Here is an 18641-nt window from a genome sequence, read left to right as displayed (position 1 = left end):
TCGTGTATGCTTCATTTTTTTTTTTTTTTATGTAATCTGCTTATATATTTTATTTTTTTGAACTTGACTGGTCATTTTTGTCTCCCGCTTGAGTCAAGCATGTGCTTTGGCGAGCACCCAACTTTGGTTGAATGTCAACACAGATCTCCAAAATAGTTTGTCATTCATTAGCAAGTTGGGACCTCATACAGCGGCAACAAACTGGATTAAAAAGGTGTCTCGGGAAAAAAAGTACAAGGGGTGAGGGAGACTCCACAGCTCCAGTGTCCAGTCAAAATCCAGACCTGGATGTTTCCACTCATCTTGGCCCGCTCTGGATCGCCACTTGGACGGTCGACAGTGAGCTGGATCTTGGCTCAGCTGTGGAAACCATCTCCTAAACTGGATTATTTGGATAAAATCCCAGTCACCTCAATAGTGTTGCAGCAATAAAAAAAAAAAAAATTTGCTTTGTGGCCAAACCTTTCCCTGACCCATTTTCCACATGTTGCAGGAGCCTCATGAAATGATGTCTGCCTAAGTTATTTCCAGCAATAAATCAAGCAAACAAATGAGCTCAACTGAAGAGCAATGATGTCATCACACTCGTGTGACAATTGTGTAGCAAATTCATGCTTGAGGACTTTCTAATGTTCTGTAAGAGGATGGATGACACACCTGAGATATTGTTCGACACAATGGAGCACAAAAACATTGTGCCTGCAGCTGACCATCACGAACAATAAGAAAAGGCACTTAACGGAAAGTTTAGATTTGTACCGGATGATGTTTTCCCCCTCCTTTATACAAGTACACGTTTTTGTAGTCAATGTGTTTTTATGAATTACATCATGTCTACTCTTTCTGGCTTCAAGCCCATTTTCAATGTGTTTTTGAGGAAAAACCGTCGGTGCCCCTAATCATGGTCATGATCCCACTTCTCAACACATAATGTTGAACTGCCTCTTCAATTATAATAATACAGGACTGTCTCAGAAAATTTGAATATTATTCTCTATAATGCAATTTTAAAAAATTGTCATAAATTCTGGATTCATTACAAATCAACTGAAATATTGCAAGCTTTTAATTGATTTATTTTTGGTTTTTTAATTGCATTACAGAAAATAAAGATTACAATATTCTAATTTTCTGAGACAGTCCTGTATACTGTATTGGACCCAATAAGGCTGTAAAATATCCATTTTCCTTATCTGGACTTTTTCTATTAAAATATTTTATTTTCTATTTGTGACATTTAAAGTCGACCTTGAACCTTGATTCATTTTCCTGGCTCTTCCTACTATTGTAATTAATTAGGTTGAGGATAACAAACCATATGTGGCTCAAAATCAATCACAATATAATTGACAAAAATAATACCTTTAACCATACGATTTTGCCCCCCAACATGGTTTTGCATCAATTAGAAAATTCCAGTTAGAGAATATTTTCTTTTGTTGTATATGTGCCTTGGAATTTGCACCTTCTGTCTAAGATGGGCTTCTCAGTTACAGCCGAAATTTAAATTAACGAAAAGAAAATTAACATATAGATCACAGGTGTCAAAGTCAAGGCCCGGGGGCCAGATACGGCCCGCCACATCATTTTATGTGGCCTGCGAAGACAAATTGTGCATCAAATCTGTGTCATTACTAGAATTGCAAATTGTCTTCACTTTTAATATCAGTTTTTTAAAATATTTGACCAGTTTTTACTCTTCTGATTTGAAAATGAGTTATTTGTCAGTTTGTTTTGTAGCTTTTACTGTATATAATATGAGGTGCTCATACATTTATTTAGGTTGACAGTCATAATGGCCCTCCGAAAAAAACTATGACTACAATGCACTAAACGGACTTTTTTTTTAACTCGTGGTTTTTTTTGGCCCATCAAGAATGCAGTTACGTACCGTAGCCTTAGTCAAATCGTAGCTGTGTGATAATGGGGCACACATGGGCACTATCACTGAAATAGCAGCATTTAGAAGGGAAATCTTCAAGGTTGTTTAACAACTCTCCTCACTAATGACCTCATGTATGCAATTGTCTCATCTTGTGCGTCACAGGTGCATCCAGGCTTTTTTGGATCCAGGCATTGTGTGTGTGTATGTGAGCAAGACAATGTTAGCAGAGGAAAACTTTCCAGATAGTTGCTTGGGGCGAAGCACGTCAATGAGAAGATTGTCCTGCTGGCTCCACGGGTAACTGTCGTAATGGAAAGTGGGCGATTCAAGCGGAACACTGTCTGCAGTACCCGTTTACTGTATGCAGATTTACTTTATGTGTAGTATTAAAACCATAATTTATTTAAAATTACAGGTCCTACACGGAATTAACAGCCCCCCACGTTCAAATGGCATTCAGCCATGTCCTCATTTCTGTTCTCCGTGTTCATATCTCACATGACTAACGTACATTTTTATTTATTTTTATTGTTTGAGCTTTGGCGCTCTGAGTTCACCTAACCTGGGCTTGCAAATGATTTAAACGGAATCCATGAGGTGTTTATGCTCCACCCGGTTTCTGCCCTCATGAGACCAACAATGTAGTTTTTGGCACATTTTTAGGCGAGAACCGTGCCAGGCATTCTGTGAGCTCAAATAGATATTACATCATGCTTGTGGATCTGTATTTGGTTCTTGGCCTTCAAACACTTTAGTAACTGCATTTCCAGATTACAACAATGACCTCAGTTAGTGTTGTCTTAATCATGGGCAACGAGAATAAAGGGTTCATCAAAATTCTTGCTTGGAGGGATTCTTGCAAAATGGATCTTTCCAAAGGAGTGCTGGACTCCTTAATTGTGTTCATACAACACACCATGGAACAATCTAGCGAGTTTACGTCACTATCGCTTTTTATGTCTGTTTTGGAAAAAGAGTGTTGCACTACTGTTTTGCCACCCATGGAAACTGTGACTTAAATTTGTTACATTTTATTATATTTATTTATTATTATTTATTATATTTTTGTATTTATGTGTATTGCATATATTTTATTATATTTATTATATTAAACAATTTTAAAGAAAAAAAAATATAATAATAAATAATAAATAATAATAAATAATAAATAATAATAAATAATAAATTAAAAAAATAAGATGAAGTGAAAAAAAAATATGACAACCATAGATCATAAAATGGAACTTGTTACACAATGGGAAAGCAGTACACGCGTCTCTGTATGGCTGTTAAGTACAATGAATTATGATCAGTACAATGAATTAAGTCAACAACGCCTTGCCTGTAGAGCTAAAAAAAATATGACATTTTGACCTTGGAAAGGATGATTAATTTGTCAATATTTCCTAAGGAAAAAATAAACAGTTGCAAATTCGGACAAATTAGAGGTCAACCGACATCCATCGCAGAACAAATTGTTTTTGACCTTAGAGGTGCCACCGTAGCTTTTGAGGTTTGTTTTGATGTATTTTTCACTCTGAGAACACCAGATGGGGTTTTAGGGGAGGAATTTTCAAGCCCATCAATGTACATTAACTCCAGTTCCTAGTACATCATGAACTCACAGGAACCTTCGGGAATTTGTCCACCACTGTTTTTCCCCTTTGGGCAAATTTCCGTGGCAGAAACGCAATTCATTTGGGGACCTTCCCAAACTATGACATTACTCTTTCCCTTGCTACTTCCACCCAATTTCTCTCCCCCTTTTTTAATTAAAATGTCGTGTGAATGTGACATCAATGTTTTACAATGAATAATTTTATTTGGATTAGCCGGAATACTATGGGTAGATGAAAAATGTTTTATTTGAACGGAACACATCAGTCTTCGTTTGAGACGTACGTAAAATTCTTTCTAACCTGAGAAAGTCCGAAAATGATTCCCAGTAAACTTCCAGTATTTCCTTCCAACCAAATGTTTTTCTGTGCATGAGAAGGAAGAATACATTTTCTGACAACTGACACATATGTTCAAGTCAAATCATTCTACCACAAAGCAGTATTGTTTCACCAAGATATATACACGGTTACCATGGCAACAATGTTTGTTATGCCTGCTGCTTCTAATCGTAATGGCCGCTCAGGACCTTCAGCATGGTTTCTGTTACTTGCTCGAGTTGTGTGATGAATGCCGTCAGAGCTTTCGGCTGCCAGGAAGTCAGATGGATAGTCTGGTAAGCCTGTTCACTGAGACCGGTATCCTTGTTTTTTATGATAAAGTGGGCAGTGTTCTTATCACTCGGCACATTTTTCAGAGCTGTGTCGGAGACAAAGTCCACATACTCCCCTATTGTATGTGGGGAGGATTATTTTCGCTGCGAGCTTTCGTTGTTATTCCACAGGGCCTCGAGGTCCAGTTTCTTAACAGGACCGAGAGACATCAGAATTTTTTTTCCACCAGTTGGCAGCATTTCTAGCCTACTAGAGTAGCCTGCGATCACTCCCAAGAAGTCATTCAAGAATCCTTTCACACAAGATTTTGGGTTTGTGGGATCTTAAAGTACTGTGCATAGATTTAGGAACATGGAATAGATGCAAAAAAAAAGATATTTCCAGAAAGACCAGGGAAAATTGTAGATCTGAGAAATTGCTTGGTCGGATCCAGGAGCAGTGTGGCTCGGTTGTAGGGTGGTCTTTGACCTTTGACACAAGATTTTTGGTTTGTGGGATCTTAAAGTACTGTGCATAGACTTAGGAACATGGAATAGATGCCAAAAAACTGATATTTCCAGAAAGTCCAGGGAAAATTGTGTAGATCTGAGAAATTGCTTGGTCGGATCCAGGAGCAGTGTGGCTCGGTTGGAGGGTGGTCTTTGACCTTTGACACAAGATTTTTGATATGTGGGATCTTAAAGTACTGTGCATAGACTTAGGAACATGGAATAGATGCAAAAAAAAGATTTTTCCAGAAAGTCCAGGGAAAATTGTGTGGATCTGAGAAATTGCTTGGTCGGATCCAGGAGCAGTGTGGCTCGGTTTTAGGGTGGTCTTTGACCTTTGACTAACTTCCACCAAAGCAGATTGCAAAAAAATAGGCCTACCTTTTTTTTTTCTTTTCACTCTAGGGAAATTTTTACAAGTTTTCTCCTGATTAGCAGGCATTTTCACAGTGCAAGAGACCACAAAAAAAAAAAAAAAAATACCCCATGCATTATTAAAAACAACAACCCAGTCTCTTTTATTAGGAGTCTTTAATTTCCAGACATTACAACATTGGCCACTGGCCATTCTGGCTCAAGTTCTTGGCTTTTAAAGTAGCATTTAGTCAATAAATGATTAATTTAGCTGCAACGCGGTAGCAACATTAAGCCCTTGGAACCAGTTAGATTTTGGACTTGAATCTTTCAATCCAGAAATGAATAAAATGTCTTCCACATTTCTGGCAGCTTGATTCATTTCGTGAGGCCTGCTTGCCAACATTTTACAAATACATTACAGTCAAATGCAGATAATTTAGTAGGCATGAAGTTACAAGTTTATTGCTGCCAGTGAGTGTAGCAAGGGAACTCCCCCCACACACACACACACCCACACACAGACTCACTACTCTGCACAACCATTAGCTTTGTAATTATTATCGATCTTGACCAGCGTCAATTTGCATGTGTGTTACATTTATTAACTAATTTTCTTCTCGGAACATAGATGTCAGGCTGTACTATATTGTTTAGTCCCCAAGTGATTCTGTCTTTTGTCTCTGTAATGAAAGATCAGAGACAATCCACAGATTTTGCTTTCACACTGCCAGTCCATTTTTTTTGCTTGAAATGGATACTGAGCTCCCCAACGCCAAAACGGTGCTATTATGATATTAATGTGTGTGTGTGTGTTATGTGTGTGTGTCCAAAACTATAAGAAGGCCTTTTAAATTTCACAAACTTTCACTTATAATCATATTATTGGTCCAGTTTCCAGATTTCAACATTCGTAATAGTAATATTTGTTGTCAAATTGATCAATTTAGCGTATTCACAATTAAATGCATAATTGATATGAAGTCTAGTTAATATTTGTAGCTTCACAGTAGCTTTAATACTTAATATTTATATATAATATAATAATATATATAATATTTAATAATATAATATTTGCAGCTTAACAGCTACGCTTCTTATATAATATTTAATAATTTAATATTTGATATGAAGTCAAATTAATATTTGTAGTTTCACAGTAGCTTTAATATTTAATATTTATATATAATATAATATATATGATATTTAATAATTGAATATTTGTAGCTTCACAGCTACACTTCATATAAAATATTTAATAATTTAATGTTTGTAGCTTCACAGCAATTTTCTCAGCCCTGACTAAAACAATTAAATGCATAATTGATATGAAGTCTACTTAATATTTGTAGCTTCACAGTAGCTTTAATACTTAATATTTATATATAATATAATATATAATATTTAATAATATAATATTTGCAGCTTAACAGCTACGCTTCTTATATAATATTTAATAATTTAATATTTGATATGAAGTCTAATTAATATTTGTAGTTTCACAGTAGCTTTAATATTTAATATTTATCTATAATGTAATATATATAATATTTAATAATTTAATTTGTAGCTTCACAGCTACACTTCATATATAATATTTAATAATTTAATGTTTGTAGCTTCACAGCAATTCTCTCAGCCCTGACTAAAATAAAATAAAATAAATAAATTTAAAAAAAAAAAAAAAACCTCTCCATCATTCTCAGTTGTGTTTAACACCATATATCAAATATTGGGATTGGAACATGAGATGGTAACATGGGAACAACCCGACTATACAAGTCTATGTAGCAATTATTAGGGAGGTGGCTGAATCTGACAGTTTTGAGTTTATTAGTCTTAAAAGTTGGACCAGAATGTCAGATGCCACAACATAAACAGGTTAGTGGAGGTGCTGTCATGGCAGGTGATGATACCATACACACATGTGACAGTGTGTACGTTGATGTTTCCATGATGATGCCGTAGCCAAAGAACACAGCTTCCTTGTTTTCTATTGACTAATTGGACTGCTCCCAAGGTTGGCTGGTCACTTTGCTTATCACCAACTGCAAGGAAAGGAAGGATGAGATAAAATTTTGACGCCGGTAAACGCCAACAAACAGTGTTGGTCTCTTTGTGTAAAAACATTTGGGGTTAAATGTTTCAGCAAGAATTTCCTTCACAATATTACGACTATCCATCTGGATAAGGCCGGGTTTTAACCTGCGCGGGATGAAAAAGCACATGTAGCGGAAGCATATTTCAACAAGTGATACATATAATATAACAGTGTGCAAAAGAGAAAACACGCATTACCTGCGGCTAACCCAAAAGTATACTTTTGGGTTATAAATGGCCAAATCAGAAATAGAGCACAGTGTGCCGCCATGCAGCTGTTACAAAGCTCCTTTTCAGGCATGTAAACTCAAATTCATGTAACTCATAATAAACCATTTGGGAAGTGGAAAAATCCTTCATATTTCCCCGCTAATATTGTTGGATTTTGTGGCAGTGAAAAAAAGGTCTGTTGAAGGCAAAGTTGAATAAATGTCACTTTAATTTGCAGCGGCAATAGCGTGTGTCATATTTAACATTCATTTAAGATTCCTGGAAAAAGACTGATGCATTTAATCAAATGTTTCTTTGGCCTGTTGTGAAATATGATGAAATAGCGAGGAGCGAAATGAGTGTTCGCTGATGATCTGACAAAATGCATGTAAGTCACACATCGACTATAAACCAACACTGTGCCTTATTATAATCTGATTAGAAGCAAATAATGAGGAAAGTAAAAAAATGCGGTTGCGTATGTTAGCTGAAAAAACATGAGGACAGTTTTCACAATTTTGCTGTATTATGTTGCAGAGGTTAGTAAAGAAACACTTTTCTAATTTCAGCTATATTTCCACATGTCAGTGTTATTATGCTGAGGTGTCATGTTGCCTCCATTTTCTGCTTCATCATTACCAGCTGCAGTAAGTTCATTTCTAATGTTATTCAGACGTCAACGTATGGTCAAAAATTTGTATGTGGTGTTGCTATCGATGCTTTTATTACCAAATGCTTCAATGCTATTTTTAGTGGAGTAAAACAATTATTTAAATTTAGGGGGCGGCAGGACTGCAAACATTTGGAGGATCCTTCATGAGAAGATTTTTGGCCTGACTAAAATGTTCTTTAATGCATTCACTGCCATTAATGGCTATCAATTATCCAATTAAACTGGGCTAATTAATTATGCCTAAAATGGAGCAAACCAGTTTCCTTTCTATAGTAACAAGAAGCAGGGCCGGACTGGAAGATTTTTTCAGGCCAGGAGTCAGTTATGTAACCAGGCCACCCTGGCCTTGCATGGGCACAAGCAAAACACATTTGTGCACACACACATGCACACAATCATTCTTTGGGTTTTGATGTGGGCGGTACCGGAAAAACAAATCAAAATCTCCACCCTAGTTTGAAACCCTAACTCTAGTTTAAACCCTACTTTGAAACCCTAACCCTAGCTTTAAACCCTAACTCCCAGTTCTCCCTATGGTTAGTCCCGGCGTGACAAGAAGTAAGATGACAACATGGAAGTTATTTTATTTTGATTCTGGGTGATGCACATAACAATGTAAGAGGAATTTGTACAGCGACTGCCAGCAAACACATGTTCAAGCTCAACATAATTTGTGTACTCTTTGCCCTCTCACTGAAAGGAGCTTGCCAACAATTTCTTTGTTATATGAGTTGATTTTATGACATTTTGTAGCTTCCAAATACAGATAACAAGCTGTAAGAAGAATTTTATTTTCTTGCCAGCCTCTAAATGTGTTTGTTGGTTGAGCACAGCGATTCTCAAAGTCTCATTGCTTAAGGATAATTCAGTCGTACTGAACTTTTAATATTAGAAAAGAGACATTATTTCCACCACGCCAACTTTTAGTTGATGTCTTTCCTCAAGTTTATTATCAATAGGAAATTTAAATCATAATCTGCTCTCCAAAAGACCTCATTTAGAGGAACTGTTGGGAAATAATCTTTCACTTAAAGTCTGTGGTTTGAGTACATATGCTCTCAGCAGATACATTACACTATGTTCTTTGCCGATTATGTTAGGCATTTACTATTCCTGTGTTGATAAATGTTTCCCTGGAAAAGAACTGAGTGTTTTGGGTGAGTGTAGAAAAATACATCAAATTAATTGGCTCGCTTGGAAAGCAATAAAGGACTTCAAGAAAACTGGCAAACTGTAACTACAGCTTTATGGACTTGGAGATCTGCCTTCTTACATTCTGTACCTTAAACAGAATGTCTACATGAATGTTGATTCTATAAACAATACACTATATTCGCTCAAATATTGGCAGAAAAAATGTCCGCCTTCCAGCTGGATCAATATTTTCTAAATCGAAAATTGTTGCTCACAATGGTCTGTCTCGGTTCCAGTTTCAGTGGACTGAGTGGGTCAGAACTGGAGGAACTGGGAGAAAAGGTAGTAGTACGTGGATTCCTGAGCAGGCAGCTGGGCGAGCAGGGAGCAGCCCAACATCACCAGTGCAGATGAGATCGATTAGATAGCACAGAGTACAAACTCAGTTAAATAGATGAGGGATGAGGGCGGGGCCTAGGTTGAAAAGTCCTGAGGGCCTCCACACAGATCTGGAGATGTCTCTGTCCTCATATCTCCTATCTGACTAATATTGACTTTTCCAGATTCATATCTATATCTTCTGATGTTTTGGCGGCCATAGCAGAGTCAACTCTAACCCCGATTTACTGCCACTTATTATTGGAGGCACATGTGAATACGTTATCAGAATTGGCTGTGGATGTTTTGTTGTGCTTTTTGCTGGTTCAATGTTATTGGGTTGGGACATTGTTTCTAATAGCAAAAGTGCCAATTCCCATTAGGGTTAGGGTTTGGGTTAGGGTTTAGGGTTAGGATTGGGGTTAGATTTAGGATTTAGGGTTTACGGTTAAGGTTTACGGTTAGGGTTCAAGAAGAGGCAATTTCCGCACTCCCATGTGGTCTAGCGGTTAGGATCTCTGGTTTTCACCAAGGTGACCTGGGTTCAAACCTGAAGTGGGAACTGACACTTTTGCAAATAGAAACAATTTGTCCCAACCCTTCTGCTGACTATTAAACTACTGACACAGTCACGAAGAGCAGTTACCCCACTCCCATGTGGTGTAGCGGATAGGATCTCTGGTTCTCACCTTGGTGGCCTGGGTTCAACTCCTACCATTGGACCTGGCACTTTTGCTAATAGAAACAATTTTACCCAACCCTTCTGCTGACTATTAAACTACTGACACAGTCAGGAAGAGGTGCTCTCCCACTCCCATGTGGTCTAGCGGTTAGGATACCTGGTTTTCACCCCGGCGGCCCGGGTTCAACTCCCGGTATGGGAACTGGCACTTTCGCTAATAGAAACAATTTTACCCAACCCTGCTGCTGTCTATTAAACTACTGACACAGTCAAGAACAAGAATTCTCACACTCCCATGTGGTCTAGCGGATAGGATCTCTGGTTTTCACCCAGGTGCCCTGGGTTCAACTCCCGTCATGGAAAGTGGGACTTTTTGCTAACAGAAACAATTTTTCCCAACCCTTCTGCTGACTATTAAACTATTGACACAGTCAGGAACACGAGCAGTCCCACTCCCATGGGTATGGGAATTGGCACTTTAGCTATTAGAAACAATTTGTCCCCAACCCTTTAGGGGAGGGGTGTTGAACTGCAGTCCTCAGGGGCCGCGTTCCAACATGTTTTCATTCCCTCGTTAAGTGCACCTGCGTGAAAAGTTGGCTCTTGCAGAACGTGAAAATGACCCAAAACTTTTCACGCAGGTGTGTTTAACGAGGGTAACTTAGAAAACATATTGGAACGCAGCCCCCGAGCACTGGAGTTCAACACCCCTGCCCTAAAGGGTTGGGGACAAATTGTTTCTAATAGCAAAAGTGCCAATTCCCATGCCCATGGGAGTGGGACTGCTCCTGTTCCTGACTGTGTCAATAGTTTAATAGTCAGCAGAAGGGTTGGGACAAATTGTTTCAATTAGAAAAAGTGCCAGTTCCCATGCCGGGAGTTGAACCCGGGGCACCTGGGTGAAAACCAGAGATCCTATCCGCTAGACCACATGAGAGTAAGATAATAGCTGTTCCTGACTGTGTCAGTAGTTTTATAGTCAGCAGAAGGGTTGGGACAAATTGTTTCCATTAGCAAAAGCACCAGGTCCAATGGCGGGAGTTGAACCCAGGACACCAGGGGGAGAACCAGAGATCTTAACCGCTGGACCACATTGAGAGTGAGGTAATGCCTGTTCCTGTCTGTGTCAGTAGTGTAATAGTCAGCAGGAGGGTTGGGTAAAATTGTTTCTATTAGCAAAAGTGCCAGTTCCCATGCCGGGAGTCGAACCTAGGCCACCTGGGTGAAAACCAGAGATCCTAACCGCTAGATCACATGGAAGTGTGACAGCTGTGGGTCCTGACTTCGTCAGTAGTTTAATAGTCAGCAGAAGGGTTGGGACAAATTGTTTCTAATAGCAAAAGGGTCACCTCCCATGCCGGGAGTTGAACCCGGGCCACCTGGGTGAAAACCAGGGATCCTAACCGCTAGACCACATGGGAGTGGGGAAGCTACTGTTCCTGACTGTGTCAGTAGTTTAATAGTCACCAGAAGGGTTGGGTAAAATTGTTTCTATTAGCAAAAGTGCCAGTTCCCATGCTGGGAGTCGTACCCAGGTCAGCTGGGTGAAAACCAGAGATCCTTACCGCTAGACCACATGGAAGTGTGACAGCTGTGGTTCCTGACTGTGTCAGTAGTTTAATGGTCAGCCGAAGGGTTGGGACAAATTGTTTCTAATAGCAAAAGGGTCACTTCCCATGCCGGGAGTTGAACCCGGGCTACCTGGGTGAAAACCAGGGATCCTAACCGCTAGACCACATGGGAGTGGTAAAGCCACCGTTCCTGACTGTGTCAGTAGTTTAATAGTCAGCAGAAGGGTTGGGTAAAATTGTTTCTATTAGCAAAAGTGCCAGATCTCATGCCAGGAGTTGAACACAGACCACCTGGGTGAGAACCAGAGTTCCTAACCGCTGGACCACTTTAGAGTGGGACAATATGTGTTTGTAACTGTGTCAGTAGTTTAATAGTCAGCAGGGTTGGGACAAAAGTACCAGTTCCCATGCCGGGAGTTGAACCCGGGCCACCTGGGTGAGAACCAGAGATCCTAACCGCTAGACCACATGGGAGTAGGACAACTTCTGTTACAGACTGTGTCAGTAGTTCAATAGTCAGCAGAAGGGTTGGGACAAATTGTTTCTATTAGCAAAAGTGCCAGTTCCCATGCCGGGAGTGGAACCCGGGCCACCTGGGTGAGAACCAGACTATTAAACTACTGACACAGTCAGGAACCACAGCTGTCACACTTCCATGTGATCTAGCGGTTATGATCTCTGGTTCTCACCCAGGTGGTCTGTGTTCAACTACTGGCATGAGATCTGGCACTTTTGCTAATAGACACAATTTTACCCAACCCTTCTGCTGACTATTAAACTACTGACACAGTCAGGAACAGTAGCTTCTCAACTCCCATGTGGTCTAGCGGTTAGGATCCTTGGTTTTCACCCAGGTGGCCCGGGTTCAACTCCCGGCATGGGAAGTGACCCTTTTGCTATTAGAAACAATTTGTCCCAACCCTTCTGCTGACTATTAAACTACTGACGCAGTCAGGACCCACAGCTGTCCCACTCCCATGTGATCTAGCGGTTAGGATCTCTGGTTTTCACCCAGGTGGCCTGGGTTCGACTCCCGGCATGGGAACTGGCACTTTTGCTAATAGAAACAATTTTACCCAACCCTCCTGCTGACTATTACACTACTGACACAGACAGGAACAGGCATTACCTCACTCTCAATGTGGTCTAGCGGTTAAGATCTCTGGTTCTCACCCAGGTGTCCTGGGTTCAACTCCCGGCATTGGACCAGGTGCTTTTGCTAATGGAAACAATTTGTCCCAACCCTTCTGCTGACTATAAAACTACTGACACAGTCACGAATAGCAATTACCCCACTCCCATGTGGTCTAGCGGTTAGGATCCCTGGTTCTCACCCCGTTGGCCCGGGTTCAACTCCCGGCATGGGAACTGGCACTTTTGCTAATAGAAACAATTTTACCCAACCCTTCAGCTGTCTATTAAACTACTGACACAGTCAGGAACAGCTATTATCTTACTCTCATGTGGTCTAGCGGTTAGGTTCGCTGGTTCTCACCCAGGTGGCCTGGGTTCAACTCCGTCCTGGTAGCTGGCACTTTTTCTAATTGAAACAATTTGTCCCAACCCTTCTGCTGACTATTAAACTATTGACACAGTCAGGAACAGGAGCAGTCCCACTCCCATGGGCATGGGAATTGGCACTTTTGCTATTAGAAACAATTTGTTCCCAACCCTTTAGGGCAGGGGTGTTGAACTCCAGTCCTCGGGGGCTGCGTTCCAATATGTTTTCTAAGTTACCCTCGTTAAACACACCTGCGTGAAAAGTTTTGGGTCATTTTCACGTTCTGCAGGAGCCAACTTTTCACGCAGGTGCACTTAACGAGGGAATGAAAACATGTTGGAACGCGGCCCCAGAGGACTGCAGTTCAACACCCCTCCCCTAAAGGGTTGGGGACAAATTGTTTCTAATAGCAAAAGTGCCAATTCCCATACCCATTGGAGTGGGACTGCTCGTGTTCCTGACTGTGTCAATAGTTTAATAGTCAGCAGAAGGGTTGGGACAAATTGTTTCTGTTAGCAAAAAGTGCCACTTTCCATGACGGGAGTTGAACCCGGGCCACCTGGGTGAAAACCAGAGATCCTAACCGCTAGACCACATGGGAGAGTGAGAATTCTTGTTCCTGTCTGTGTCAGTAGTTTAATAGTCAGCAGAAGGGACAAATTGTTTCTAATAGCAAAAGGGTCACTTCCCATGCCGGGAGTTGAACCCGGGCCACCTGGGTGAAAACCAGAGATCCTAACCGCTAGACCACATGGGAGTGGGACAGTAAATGTTGCTGACTGTGTCAGTAGTTTAATAGTCAGCAGAAGGGTAAAATAGATTCTGTTAGCGAAAGTGCCAGATCCCATGGCAGGAGTTGAACCCATGACACCTAGGTGAGAACCAGAGTTCCTAACCACTAGACCACTGTGGAGTGGGACAATACCTCTTCGTGACTGTGTCAGTAGTTTAATAGTCAGCAGAAGGGTTTGGACAAATTGTTTCCAATAGCAAAAGGGCCACTTCCCATGCCGGGAGTTGAACCCGGGCCACCTGGGTGAAAACCAGGTATCCTAACCGCTAGACCACATGGGAGTGGGAAATTTCCTCTTCCTGACTGTGTCAGTAGTTTAATAGTCAGCAGAAGGGTTGGGTAAAATTGTTTCTATTAGCAAAACTGCCAGTTCCCATGCCGGGAGTTGAAACCGGGCCACCTGGGTGAGAACCAGAGATCCTAACCGCTAGACCACATGGGAGTGGGACAACTTCTGTTACAGATTTTGTCAGTAGTTTAATAGTCAGCAGAAGGGTTGGGACACATTGTTTCTAATAGCAAAAGGGCCACTTCCCATGCCGGGAGTTGAACCCGGGCCACCTGGGTGAAAACCAGGGATCCTAACCGCTAGACCACATGGGAGTGATTCCTCATTGTGTCAGTAGTTTAATAGTCAGCAGAAGGGTTGGGTAAAATTGTTTCTATTAGCAAAAGTCCCAGTTTCCATGCCGGGAGTCGAACCCAGTCCACTTGGGTGAAAACCAGAGATCCCAACCGCTAGATCACATGGAAGTGTGACAGGTGCGGTTCCTGACTGCGTCAGTAGTTTAATAGTCAGCAGAAGGGTTGGGACAAATTGTTTCTAATAGCAAAAGGGTCACTTCCCATGCCGGGAGTTGAACCCGGGCCACCTGGGTGAAAACCAGGGATCCTAACCGCTAGACCACATGGGAGTGGGAAAGCCACCGTTCCTGACTGTGTCAGTAGTTTAATAGTCAGCAGAAGGGTTGGGTAAAATTGTTTCTATTAGCAAAAGTGCCAGATCTCATGCCAGGAGTTGAACACAGACCACCTGGGTGAGAACCAGAGTTTCTAACCGCTGGACCACTTTAGAGTGGGACAATATGTGTTTGTGACTGTGTCAGTAGTTTAATAGTCAGCAGAAGGGTTGGGACAAAAGTGCCAGTTCCCATGCCGGGAGTTGAACCCGGGCCACCTGGGTGAGAACCAGAGATCCTAACCGCTAGACCACAAGGGAGCGGGAAAGCCACCGTTCCTGACTGTGTCAGTAGTTTAATAGTCAGCAGAAGGGTTGGGACAAATTGTTTCTATTAGCAAAAGTGCCAGTTCCCATGCCGGGAGTGGAACCCGGGCCACCTGGGTGAGAACCAGACTATTAAACTACTGACACAGTCAGGAACCACAGCTGTCACACTTCCATGTGATCTAGCGGTTATGATCTCTGGTTCTCACCCAGGTGGTCTGTGTTCAACTACTGGCATGAGATCTGGCACTTTTGCTAATAGAAACAATTTTACCCAACCCTTCTGCTGACTATTAAACTACTGACACAGTCAGGAACGGTAGCTTCCCAACTCCCATGTGGTCTAGCGGTTAGGATCCTTGGTTTTCACCCAGGTGGCCCGGGTTCAACTCCGGGCATGGGAAGTGACCCTTTTGCTATTAGAAACAATTTGTCCCAACCCTTCTGCTGACTATTAAACTACTGACGCAGTCAAGACCCACAGCTGTCCCACTCCCATGTGATCTAGCGGTTAGGATCTCTGGTTTTCACCCAGGTGGCCTGGGTTCGACTCCCGGCATGGGAACTGGCACTTCTGCTAATAGAAACAATTTTACCCAACCCTCCTGCTGACTATTACACTACTAACACAGACAGGAACAGGCATTACCTCACTCTCAATGTGGTCTAGCGGTTAAGATCTCTGGTTCTCACCCAGGTGTCCTGGGTTCAACTCCCTGCATTGGACCTGGTGCTTTTGCTAATGGAAACAATTTGTCCCAACCCTTCTGCTGACTATAAAACTACTGACACAGTCACGAATAGCAATTACCCCACTTCCATGTGGTCTAGCGGTTAGGATCCCTGGTTTTCACCCCGGTGGCCCGGGTTCAACTCCCGGCATGGGAACTGGCACTTTTGCTAATAGAAACAATTTTACCCAACCCTTCAGCTGTCTATTAAACTACTGACACAGTCAGGAACAGCTATTATCTTACTCTCATGTGGTCTAGCGGTTAGGTTCGCTGGTTCTCACCCAGGTGGCCTGGGTTCAACTCCCGGCATAGGAGCTGGCACTTTTTCTAATTGAAACAATTTGTCCCAACCCTTCTGCTGACTATTAAACTATTGACACAGTCAGGAACACGAGCAGTCCCACTCCCATGGGCATGGGAATTGGCACTTTTGCTATTAGAAACAATTTGTCCCCAACCCTTTAGGGCAGGGGTGTTGAACTCCAGTCCTCGGGGGCTGCGTTCCAATATGTTTTCTAAGTTACCCTCGTTAAACACACCTGCGTGAAAAGTTTTGGGTCATTTTCACGTTCTGCAAGAGCCAACTTTTCACGCAGGTGCACTTAACGAGGGAATGAAAACATGTTGGAACGCGGCCCCTGAGGACTGCAGTTCAACACCCCTCCCCTAAAGGGTTGGGGACAAATTGTTTCTAATAGCAAAAGTGCCAAGTCCCATACCCATGGGAGTGGGACTGCTCGTGTTCCTGACTGTGTCAATAGTTTAATAGTCAGCAGAAGGGTTGGGACAAATTGTTTCTGTTAGCAAAACGTGCCACTTTCCATGACAGGAGTTGAACCCGGGCCACCTGGGTGAAAACCAGAGATCCTAACCGCTAGACCACATGGGAGAGTGAGAATTTTTGTTCCTGACTGTGTCAGTAGTTTAATAGTCAGCAGAAGGGTTGGGACAAATTGTTTCTAATAGCAAAAGGGTCACTTCCCATGCCGGGAGTTGAACCCGGGCCACCTGGGTGAAAACCAGAGATCCTAACCACTAGACCACATGGGAGTGGGACAGTGCCTGTTGCTGACTGTGTCAGTAGTTTAATAGTCAGCAGAAGGGTAAAAGTTTCTGTTAGCGAAAGTGCCAGATCACATGGCAGGAGTTGAACCCATAACACCTAGGTGAGAACCAGAGTTCCTAACCACTAGACCACTGTGGAGTGGGACAATCCCTTTTCGTGACTGTGTCAGTAGTTTAATAGTCAGCAGAAGGGTTTGGACAAATTGTTTCCAATAGCAAAAGTGCCACTTCCCATGCCGGGAGTTGAACCCGGGCCACCTGGGTGAAAACCAGGTATCCTAACCGCTAGACCACATGGGAGTGGGAGAATTCCTCTTCCTGACTGTGTCAGTAGTTTAATGGTCAGCAGAAGGGTTGGGTAAAATTGTTTCTATTAGCAAAACTGCCAGTTCCCATGCCGGGAGTTGAACCCGGGCCACCTGGGTGAGAACCAGAGATCCTAACCGCTAGACCACATGGGAGTGGGACAACTTCTGTTACAGATTGTGTCAGTAGTTTAATAGTCAGCAGACGGGTTGGGACACATTGTTTCTAATAGCAAAAGGGCCACTTCCCATGCCGGGAGTTGAACCCGGGCCACCTGGGTGAGAACCAGAGATCCTAACCGCTAGACCACATGGGAGTGGGAAAGCCACTGTTCCTGACTGTGTCAGTAGTTTAATAGTCAGCAGAAGGGTTGGGACAAATTGTTTCTAATAGCAAAAGGGTCACTTCCCATGCCGGGAGTTGAACCCGGGCCACCTGGGTGAAAACCAGAGATCCTAACCACTAGACCACATGGGAGTGGGACAGTGCCTGTTGCTGACTGTGTCAGTAGTTTAATAGTCAGCAGAAGGGTAAAAGTTTCTGTTAGCGAAAGTGCCAGATCCCATGGCAGGAGTTGAACCCATAACACCTAGGTGAGAACCAGAGTTCCTAACCACTAGACCACTGTGGAGTGGGACAATCCCTTTTCGTGACTGTGTCAGTAGTTTAATAGTCAGCAGAAGGGTTTGGACAAATTGTTTCCAATAGCAAAAGTGCCACTTCCCATGCCGGGAGTTGAACCCGGGCCACCTGGGTGAAAACCAGGTATCCTAACCGCTAGACCACATGGGAGTGGGAGAATTCCTCTTCCTGACTGTGTCAGTAGTTTAATGGTCAGCAGAAGGGTTGGGTAAAATAGTTTCTATTAGCAAAACTGCCAGTTCCCATGCCGGGAGTTGAACCCGGGCCACCTGGGTGAGAACCAGAGATCCTAACCGCTAGACCACATGGGAGTGGGACAACCTCTGTTACAGATTGTGTCAGTAGTTTAATAGTCAGCAGACGGGTTGGGACACATTGTTTCTAATAGCAAAAGGGCCACTTCCCATGCCGGGAGTTGAACCCGGGCCACCTGGGTGAGAACCAGAGATCCTAACCGCTAGACCACATGGGAGTGGGAAAGCCACTGTTCCTGACTGTGTCAGTAGTTTAATAGTCAGCAGAAGGGTTGGGTAAAATTGTTTCTATTAGCAAAAGTGCCAGATCTCATGCCAGGAGTTGAACACAGACCACCGGGGTGAGAACCAGAGTTCCTAACCACTGGACCACTTTAGAGTGGGACAATACATGTTTGTGACTGTGTCAGTAGTT

General features: G+C 42.4%; 21 non-coding genes across 21 annotated transcripts; 4 read left to right on the top strand and 17 right to left on the bottom strand.

Annotated features, from left to right (window-relative positions):
• The first annotated feature begins 10265 nt into the window (after positions 1-10265).
• trnae-uuc (transfer RNA glutamic acid (anticodon UUC)) lies at positions 10266-10337 on the top strand. The gene has a single exon. It is a non-coding gene; the product is annotated as a tRNA-Glu (tRNA).
• A 663-nt stretch (positions 10338-11000) lies between these two features.
• trnae-uuc (transfer RNA glutamic acid (anticodon UUC)) lies at positions 11001-11072 on the bottom strand. The gene has a single exon. It is a non-coding gene; the product is annotated as a tRNA-Glu (tRNA).
• Positions 11073-11484: 412 nt separating this feature from the next.
• On the bottom strand, positions 11485-11556 carry trnae-uuc (transfer RNA glutamic acid (anticodon UUC)). The gene has a single exon. It is a non-coding gene; the product is annotated as a tRNA-Glu (tRNA).
• A 250-nt stretch (positions 11557-11806) lies between these two features.
• On the bottom strand, positions 11807-11878 carry trnae-uuc (transfer RNA glutamic acid (anticodon UUC)). The gene has a single exon. It is a non-coding gene; the product is annotated as a tRNA-Glu (tRNA).
• Positions 11879-12108: 230 nt separating this feature from the next.
• On the bottom strand, positions 12109-12180 carry trnae-cuc (transfer RNA glutamic acid (anticodon CUC)). Its single transcript has one exon. It is a non-coding gene; the product is annotated as a tRNA-Glu (tRNA).
• A 338-nt stretch (positions 12181-12518) lies between these two features.
• On the top strand, positions 12519-12590 carry trnae-uuc (transfer RNA glutamic acid (anticodon UUC)). Its single transcript has one exon. It is a non-coding gene; the product is annotated as a tRNA-Glu (tRNA).
• An 89-nt stretch (positions 12591-12679) lies between these two features.
• On the top strand, positions 12680-12751 carry trnae-uuc (transfer RNA glutamic acid (anticodon UUC)). The gene has a single exon. It is a non-coding gene; the product is annotated as a tRNA-Glu (tRNA).
• A 1141-nt stretch (positions 12752-13892) lies between these two features.
• On the bottom strand, positions 13893-13964 carry trnae-uuc (transfer RNA glutamic acid (anticodon UUC)). Its single transcript has one exon. It is a non-coding gene; the product is annotated as a tRNA-Glu (tRNA).
• Positions 13965-14209: 245 nt separating this feature from the next.
• Positions 14210-14281, bottom strand: trnae-uuc (transfer RNA glutamic acid (anticodon UUC)). The gene has a single exon. It is a non-coding gene; the product is annotated as a tRNA-Glu (tRNA).
• A 250-nt stretch (positions 14282-14531) lies between these two features.
• Positions 14532-14603, bottom strand: trnae-uuc (transfer RNA glutamic acid (anticodon UUC)). The gene has a single exon. It is a non-coding gene; the product is annotated as a tRNA-Glu (tRNA).
• A 239-nt stretch (positions 14604-14842) lies between these two features.
• On the bottom strand, positions 14843-14914 carry trnae-uuc (transfer RNA glutamic acid (anticodon UUC)). Its single transcript has one exon. It is a non-coding gene; the product is annotated as a tRNA-Glu (tRNA).
• Positions 14915-15147: 233 nt separating this feature from the next.
• Positions 15148-15219, bottom strand: trnae-cuc (transfer RNA glutamic acid (anticodon CUC)). The gene has a single exon. It is a non-coding gene; the product is annotated as a tRNA-Glu (tRNA).
• Positions 15220-15718: 499 nt separating this feature from the next.
• trnae-uuc (transfer RNA glutamic acid (anticodon UUC)) lies at positions 15719-15790 on the top strand. Its single transcript has one exon. It is a non-coding gene; the product is annotated as a tRNA-Glu (tRNA).
• Positions 15791-16937: 1147 nt separating this feature from the next.
• trnae-uuc (transfer RNA glutamic acid (anticodon UUC)) lies at positions 16938-17009 on the bottom strand. Its single transcript has one exon. It is a non-coding gene; the product is annotated as a tRNA-Glu (tRNA).
• Positions 17010-17252: 243 nt separating this feature from the next.
• On the bottom strand, positions 17253-17324 carry trnae-uuc (transfer RNA glutamic acid (anticodon UUC)). The gene has a single exon. It is a non-coding gene; the product is annotated as a tRNA-Glu (tRNA).
• Positions 17325-17413: 89 nt separating this feature from the next.
• Positions 17414-17485, bottom strand: trnae-cuc (transfer RNA glutamic acid (anticodon CUC)). The gene has a single exon. It is a non-coding gene; the product is annotated as a tRNA-Glu (tRNA).
• Positions 17486-17574: 89 nt separating this feature from the next.
• Positions 17575-17646, bottom strand: trnae-cuc (transfer RNA glutamic acid (anticodon CUC)). The gene has a single exon. It is a non-coding gene; the product is annotated as a tRNA-Glu (tRNA).
• Positions 17647-17735: 89 nt separating this feature from the next.
• trnae-uuc (transfer RNA glutamic acid (anticodon UUC)) lies at positions 17736-17807 on the bottom strand. Its single transcript has one exon. It is a non-coding gene; the product is annotated as a tRNA-Glu (tRNA).
• Positions 17808-18050: 243 nt separating this feature from the next.
• Positions 18051-18122, bottom strand: trnae-uuc (transfer RNA glutamic acid (anticodon UUC)). Its single transcript has one exon. It is a non-coding gene; the product is annotated as a tRNA-Glu (tRNA).
• Positions 18123-18211: 89 nt separating this feature from the next.
• Positions 18212-18283, bottom strand: trnae-cuc (transfer RNA glutamic acid (anticodon CUC)). Its single transcript has one exon. It is a non-coding gene; the product is annotated as a tRNA-Glu (tRNA).
• An 89-nt stretch (positions 18284-18372) lies between these two features.
• On the bottom strand, positions 18373-18444 carry trnae-cuc (transfer RNA glutamic acid (anticodon CUC)). Its single transcript has one exon. It is a non-coding gene; the product is annotated as a tRNA-Glu (tRNA).
• Between the last annotated feature and the right edge of the window lie 197 nt (positions 18445-18641).

The sequence above is a fragment of the Syngnathus scovelli genome, chromosome 15, assembly GCF_024217435.2.
Source record: "Syngnathus scovelli strain Florida chromosome 15, RoL_Ssco_1.2, whole genome shotgun sequence".
NCBI lineage: Eukaryota > Metazoa > Chordata > Actinopteri > Syngnathiformes > Syngnathidae > Syngnathus > Syngnathus scovelli.
The sequence above is the reverse complement of the archived record's forward strand: the minus strand, read 5'-3'. Positions and strand labels throughout refer to the sequence as shown.